Raw genomic sequence first — 8053 nt, 5'->3', positions numbered from 1 at the left:
TGAGTAATATCTTTTATGGTCATGCACCCTTAAAGAGTGGTCTATTTTTATTAAATCTCGATAGTAGTGACACACATATTCATAGTGTTGAAACCAAAAGATGCAGAGTTGATAATGATAGTGCAACTTATTTGTGGCACTGCCGTTTGGGTCATATCGGTATAAAGCGCATGAAGAAACTCCATACTGATGGGCTTTTGGAACCACTTGATTATGAATCACTTGGTACTTGCGAACCGTGCCTTATGAGTAAGATGACAAAAACACCGTTCTCCGGTACTATGGAGAGAGCAACAGATTTATTGGAAATCATACATACAGATGTATGTGGTCCGATGAATGTTGAGGCTCGTGGCGGATATCGTTATTTTCTCACCTTCACATATGACTTAAGCAGATACGGGTATATCTACTTAATGAAACATAAATCTGAAACATTTGAAAAGTTCAAAGAATTTCAGAGTGAAGTTGAAAATCATCGTAACAAGAAAATAAAATTCCTACGATATGATCATGGAGGAGAATATTTGAGTTACGAGTTTGGTGTACATTTAAAACAATGTGGAATAGTTTCGCAACTCACGCCACCCGGAACACCACAGCGTAATGGTGTGTCCGAACGTCGTAATCGTACTTTACTAGATATGGTGCGATCTATGATGTCTCTTACTGATTTACCGCTATCATTTTGGGGATATGCTCTAGAGACGGCCGCATTCACGTTAAAAAGGGCACCATCAAAATCCGTTGAGACGACGCCATATGAACTGTGGTTTGGCAAGAAACCAAAGTTGTCGTTTCTGAAAGTTTGGGGTTGTGATGCTTATGTGAAAAAACTTCAACCTGATAAGCTCAAACCCAAATCGGAGAAATGTGTCTTCATAGGATATCCAAAGGAAACTATTGGATACACCTTCTATCACAGATCCAAAGGCAAGACTTTTGTTGCTAAATTCGGAAACTTTCTAGAGAAGGAGTTTCTCTCGAAAGAAGTGAGTGGGAGGAAAGTAGAACTTGACGAGGTAACTGTACCTGCTCCCTTATTGGAAAGTAGTACATCACAGAAACCTATTTCTGTGACACCTACATGTGACACCCCAAAAATTTGGCCTTGTTTTAATGGATTGAAAATTTTGCCAGGAATTAAAACTTTGAATATCTGAGCTCCATTTTGATTTTTTTTAAAATCATTTCCTTCCCTGTTATGATGAGTTTTTCCCAAAGTGAAAACCTTTCAAATATGTTATTGGACTTGTTTAACCTCTCAAGAAAAACTTTTCTTTTATCAGTATAACTAATTACCTAATTAATTTGCTTGATCTTTATTTTCTTGAAAAATGATTTTTCAAGGTTATATGGCCATATTTGAACTACAACCATTTGATAAATTCACTTAAAATTCCAACCAAAATTTGGAGATGGCATGTGATGTTTTTAAATCACTTCTGTGCAAAAACATCTTTATTTTATGAAATATTTTGAGCTCTACACCCATTTTTCTTCTCTGGTCCAGTGGGCAATTTTGCACTACAACCCATTTAAATAATTCTTTCTAGCCTCCACAAAAATTATGGGATGATGGTAATAGCCTATGATTCAACTTTATGCAAAAACCTAGTGCTGTTCTTTGAAAAGTTTGAGTGAATCAACCTCATCTTCATTCTGGACCAACTGGATGGTTTGTACAGCAACCATATTTTTGCTTGCTCTTTAACCTTTGATTCTTTCTCCTACTTGTAGTCCTCCATATTAAACCCTTAAGTCCAGGAGCATGCACCCTTTGGATCATTTTTGGTTCATGAAATAATGTCATTTATTTCCTGTCCAGAATTGAAATTCTGCTAAACTTGCACTAACAAGTTTCTACTTTTGGCAAACTAACCTCACCACCCTCTTGTACATCTAAAGAGACCCCAACCTGGAAGTTTTGGCTACCCCAAGAGATGCCTAGGTGCATGTGGCATTCTATCGAGCACCCTGTAGGCATGACCAGTTTTGACATGAGTTTTGGCATTGCACTGTGAGCTTGCACCTCTGATCAAACTAGCATGTCCACCAGACTCCCAGTTGCTCCTAACCTCGATCTGGTAAACCCCAACCTCACCTGCGACCTGTAGCATGCCGCGGCATTGTGTCGAGCATCTCCCGTGCGTGCACTGGACGCGCCCAGAGCGCGCGTATTGCACGATGCCGCGCTCGAGCCGACACGCTGGCCCCCCTGGCTTTGGCCCACACGGCAGCACCTCGCCACGCACTCCCCGCCTCGCAGCATCGCGCCAAGCCACCCTGGCACGCTACAGCGCCGCCGCCAGGGCATTCTTGGCGGCACACCGGCGTCCGCAGTGGCTCCAGCCATGGGCAGCGCCGCCCAAGCCCCTCCCGCTCGCCACCTGGCCCCTGGAGCAGCGCGAGCTCATCCGCAGCCATGTCCACTAGCGCTCGTCGCCGCCACGATGCCCTGCAGCTACAGAAAGACGGTCGCCGATGAGCTCATCCGCGGCCGCCGCTGAACCGCCTCAACTCGCCTATATAAGGAGGCCCGGGCTCATCTCCGCACGCAGGCAGTCCCAAGCCACCTCCCGAGGACCCCCTTTGGCAGCCAATCGACCCGGGGAGGCCTCCTTCCTCATCTCCGGTGACTGCAGCCGCCGCCACTGCCCAGGCCCTGCCGGTGCCTCCAGAGCCTCCCCCTCTCCGTTCTCTTCGCCAGAAACCTCCTCATCCTCCCGTGAACCCTTCCCCCTACTCGATTTTGATCGGGAACCACCGCCGCCTCAAAACCACTTTACCACCGAAGCTTCCCTCCGCCGCGGAGCTCGCCGCCGGCGATTTCCTCCACCTCCGACGACCCTACGACTACCGGAGTGACCACCTCGGCCCCCTGAATCCGCTGGTGGCCTCAGCTTTCCGAACGGAGCCACCGTTCGCCGGCGATGATCGCCGGAGCCCCGCTCCACTCGGGCAGAGGAGGGAGACGACGCGGGCGACTGGTCAAACCTGACCAGTGGGCCAGGCGGGCCCACCGTCAGAGACCCAGCGCCGGTCCACGTGGTTAAGTGGAGCCGTAAAGGGCGCAAATACGTTTTCTCTGCACCGAAAGCGTAATCTCGTTTGAAACGTTTTCCTTTTCCTGATTTTATTAAAAACAGATTTTGACCACAGCTTTGATTGTCTATAACTTTTTAAATATAACTCCAAATGAGTTGATTCTTTTTCCTACCTTCCTCAAATTTGGTCTAGTTTATTTTAAGATTTATTTGAAAATTTTCCAAACAACTTTTTTGTACTGTTTTTGAAATGTGTGTTAATTCAAATATATTTTAAATAGGACTTTTGGAGAGAGAGAAGAAACTTTCAAAAGTTTTGGAGAGCACCTCACCCCTCCACAACTTAAAGGCAAGCATTCTGAACCCTGGCATAATGTTTTTGGTGTGTTATTTGACACATTTATAACACCACCTTACTTCGAAGGACTTGTTATTTCATGTGACATGATCATTTGCATGGAAGCATATTAGTGATTTCCTCGCTGTTGGAAATGAATATAATTGTGATGGTAATCATCCTCATGTGCCTTGCATGCATGCCGAAAAGGAATCCGGGAAAGCCTCGGCCTTGGGTAGGCGTGAGCTTGTCGCCGGTCCCCGTCGGGACGGTTATGTCCGGTATGGCATGGTAAGGTATATTGAGTGGTGTTTTTGTTGATTGAAATATATTTGTTTACATGTCATGCAGGGAACTTATAAACCTCCTGATTCGACCGTAGACCGAGTCTTGTTTCCTGTAACCCCCATACTTGCTATGTACTACCACTTGTCCCTGCCGCAGGTAGGGTATGGTTCAGTAAGTCGTCAACCCCTTTCAAGCACACACCGTACAGAGAGGCCATGGTGGAAGATATCGGTTGTAGCCGGTAGGCATGCCACCTGGTCCGGGGGCATGGGTGTTTCCGGTTGGGACCGAGAGGGGAGGCCACCCCTTAGAGCGCGCGATATAAATTTGATCCCATGCTACGCGAGGTTGTAGCCTCCCCACTTAGAGTTTTGCTTAACAAGTGTCGTGGGTGATCCCAGACACCGATGAGTTAAGCTGGTGTGTGCAAGTTAGGCGTGTTTTCAACTAAAAGGCCGTAGACGGAATTAGTCCCGATGGACTAAAGGAATCCGTTACTCGTGGGTAAAGAGTACACCCTCTGCAGAGAATAAAACCTATTCGAATAGCCGTGTCCATGGTTAAGGATTACAGTCTGGGATGGGTCAAGTGTTGGTCTTAGTGTCGGTCTTCGGAGGAGAAATTGTTAAACCAGAACTTGGACCGTGACTTGTGACTTGTGAAGATTATGATTATTATCTTGTAATGGACTAACCCGTTGCATTAATTATATTATTGAGTATCCCTGGGACGGTTCTACCTCCTGGATATTCATTGTGATTATTTATCTTGTAAGCCCTTTATGTGGTGTCGCTCAGATGTCCGACTGTGGCATTTCTTTTAAAGCCCTTTATGTGGTGTCGCTCAGACGCCCGACTGTGTCATTTCTTTTAAAGCCCTTTATGTGGTGTCGCTCAGACGCCCGACTGTGGCATTTGTTTTAAAGCCCTTTATGTGGTGTCGCTCAGACGCCCGACTGTGGCATTTCTTTTAAAGCCCTTTATGTGGTGTCGCTCAGACGCCTGACTGTGGCATTTTTATTCCCACTCTATTACCGCTTATTCACGTTGCATGATAATAACCTACTTGCATGCATAAAAGATATTTTATTTATGACTGATGATGTGATCATGAAATTTTTTTCGCGCACGATTATCAATTATATTATACCTGTGTTCTTAATGTTTGCGAGTACATTCAAAGTACTCACTGGCTTGTCCCTGGCTATTGTCTTGGCCAGATTTCTGCATGGAGAGGAGCGTTGCGGTGACAGCCCCGGAAACTAAGCAACGGTGATAGCAGCCTCGCGAAGATAGGAGTTAACCTGGTCAGCTGTTCCCGTGGGAAATGGAGTCCCATAGACACTGATGTCTCACAAACCGCTTCCGCCATCGACCACAAGAAAACCATTTGTTGTACTCACAGGCCAGAATGGTCTTGTGCTACATATGTTGTACTTTGCTTGGAATTTCTGTATCAAGTGGAGCCTCATCAGCTAACAGTAATCCTAGGGCTGATGAGCACGACGGTCTTTTTTCTGGAAATTTATGTCCGGAAAACCGGTCGTGACACTACACCAATTAGTGGGGAAGCTAATGATAATGATCGTGAAACTTCAGAACAAGATACTACTGAACCTCGTAGATCAACCAGAGTAAGATCCGCGCCAGAGTGGTACGGTAATCCTGTTCTGGAAGTCATGCTACTAGATCATGATGAACCTACGAACTATGAAGAAGCGATGGTGAGCCCAGATTCCGCAAAATGGCTTGAAGCCATGAAATCTGAGATGGGATCCATGTATGAGAACAAAGTATGGACTTTGGTTGACTTGCCCAATGATCGGCAAGCAATTGAGAATAAATGGATCTTCAAGAAGAAGACTGACGCTGACGGTAATGTTACTGTCTACAAAGCTCGACTTGTCGCAAAAGGTTTTCGGCAAGTTCAAGGGATTGACTATAATGAGACCTTCTCACCCGTAGCGATGCTTAAGTCTGTCCGAATCATGTTAGCAATTGCCACATTTTATGATTATGAAATTTGGCAAATGGATGTCAAAACTGCATTCCTGAATGGATTTCTGCAAGAAGAGTTGTATATGATGCAGCCGGAAGGTTTTGTCGATCCAAAGGGAGCTAACAAAGTGTGCAAGCTCCAGCGATCCATTTATGGACTGGTGCAAGCCTCTCGGAGTTGGAATAAACGCTTTGATAGTGTGATCAAAACATTTGGTTTTGTACAGACTTTTGGAGAAGCCTGTATTTACAAGAAAGTGAGTGGGAGCTCTGTAGCATTTCTGATATTATATGTAGATGACATATTGCTAATCGAAAATGATATAGAATTTCTGGATAGCATAAAAGGATACTTGAATAAGATTTTTTCAATGAAAGTCCTCGGTGAAGCTGCTTACATATTGGGCATTAAGATCTATAGAGATAGATCAAGACGCTTAATTGGACTTTCACAAAGCACATACCTTGACAAAGTTTTGAAGAAGTTCAAAATGGATCAAGCAAAGAAAGGATTCTTGCCTGTGTTACAAGGTGTGAAATTGAGTAAGACTCAATCCCCAACCAATGCAGAAGATAGAGAGAAAATGAAAGATGTTCCCTATGCTTTAGCCATAGGCTCTATCATGTATGCAATGCTGTGTACCAGACCTGATGTGTGTCTTGCTATAAGTCTAGCAGGGAGGTACCAAAGTAATCTAGGAGTGGATCACTGGACAGCGGTCAAGAACATCCTGAAATACCTGAAAAGGACTAAGGATATGTTTCTCATATATGGAGGTGACAAAGAGCTCATCGTAAATGGTTGCGTTGATGCAAGCTTTGACACTGATCCGGAAGATTCTAAATCGCAAACCGGATACGTGTTTACATTAAACGGTGGAGCTGTCAGTTGGTGCAGTTCTAAACAAGGCGTTGTGGCGGGATCTACATGTGAAGCAGAGTACATAGCTGCTTCGGAAGCAGCAAACGAAGGAGTCTGGATGAAGGAGTTCATATCCGATCTAGGTGTCATACCTAGTGCATCGGGTCCAATGAAAATCTTTTGTGACAATACTGGTGCAATTGCCTTGGCAAAGGAATCCAAATTTCACAAGAGAACCAAGCACATCAAGAGACGCTTCAATTCCATCTGGGATCTAGTCCAGGTGGGAGACATAGAGATTTGCAAGATACATACGGATCTGAACTTAGCAGACCCGTTGACTAAGCCTCTTCCACGAGCAAAACATGATCAGCATCAAAGCTCCATGGGTGTTAGAATCATTACTGTGTAATCTTAGATTATTGACTCTAGTGCAAGTGGGAGACTGAAGGAAATATGCCCTAGAGGCAATAATAAAGTTATTATTTTATTTCCTTATATCATGATAAATGTTTATTATTCATGCTAGAATTGTATTATCCGGAAACATAATACTTGTGTGAATACATAGACAAACAAAACGTCACTAGTATGCCTCTACTTGACTAGCTCGTTAATCAAAGATGGTTATGTTTCCTAACCATAGACATGTGTTGTCATTTGATTAATGGGATCACATCATTAGGAGAATGATGTGATTGACATGACCCATTCCATTAGCTTAGCACCCCCGATCGTTTAGTATGTTGCTATTGCTTTTTTCATGACTTATACATGTTCCTATGACTATGAGATTATGCAACTCCCGTTTACCGGAGAAACACTTTGTGTGCTACCAAACGTCACAACGTAACTGGGTGATTATAAAGGAGCTCTACAGGTGTCTCCAAAGGTACATGTTGGGTTGGCGTATTTCGAGATTAGGATTTGTCACTCCGATTGTCGGAGAGGTATCTCTGGGCCCTCTCGGTAATACACATCACATAAGCCTTGCAAGCATTACAACTAATGAGTTAGTTGCAAGATGATGTATTACGAAACGAGTAAAGAGACTTGCCGGTAACGAGATTGAACTAGGTATTGAGATACCGACGATCGAATCTCGGGCAAGTAACATACCGATGACAAAGGGAACAACGTATGTTGTTATGCGGTCTGACCGATAAAGATCTTCGTAGAATATGTGGGAGCCAATATGAGCATCTAGGTTCCTCTATTGGTTATTGATCGGAGACGTGTCTCGGTCATGTCTACATTGTTCTCGAACCTGTAGGGTCCGCACGCTTAAGGTTTTGATGACAGTTATATTATGAGTTTATGCATTTTGATGTACCGAAGTTTGTTCGGAGTCCCGGATGTGATCACGGACATGACGAGGAGTCTCGAAATGGTCGAGACATAAAGATTGATATATTGGAAGCCTATATTTGGATATCGGAAGTGTTCTGGGTAAAATCGGGATTTTACCGGAGTATCGGGAGGTTACCGGAACCCCCCGGGAGGTATATGGGCCTTAGTGGGC

The sequence above is a fragment of the Triticum urartu genome, chromosome 3 (assembly GCF_003073215.2).
Source record: "Triticum urartu cultivar G1812 chromosome 3, Tu2.1, whole genome shotgun sequence".
Taxonomy (NCBI): domain Eukaryota; kingdom Viridiplantae; phylum Streptophyta; class Magnoliopsida; order Poales; family Poaceae; genus Triticum; species Triticum urartu.
Note: the sequence above shows the minus strand (reverse complement) of the source record.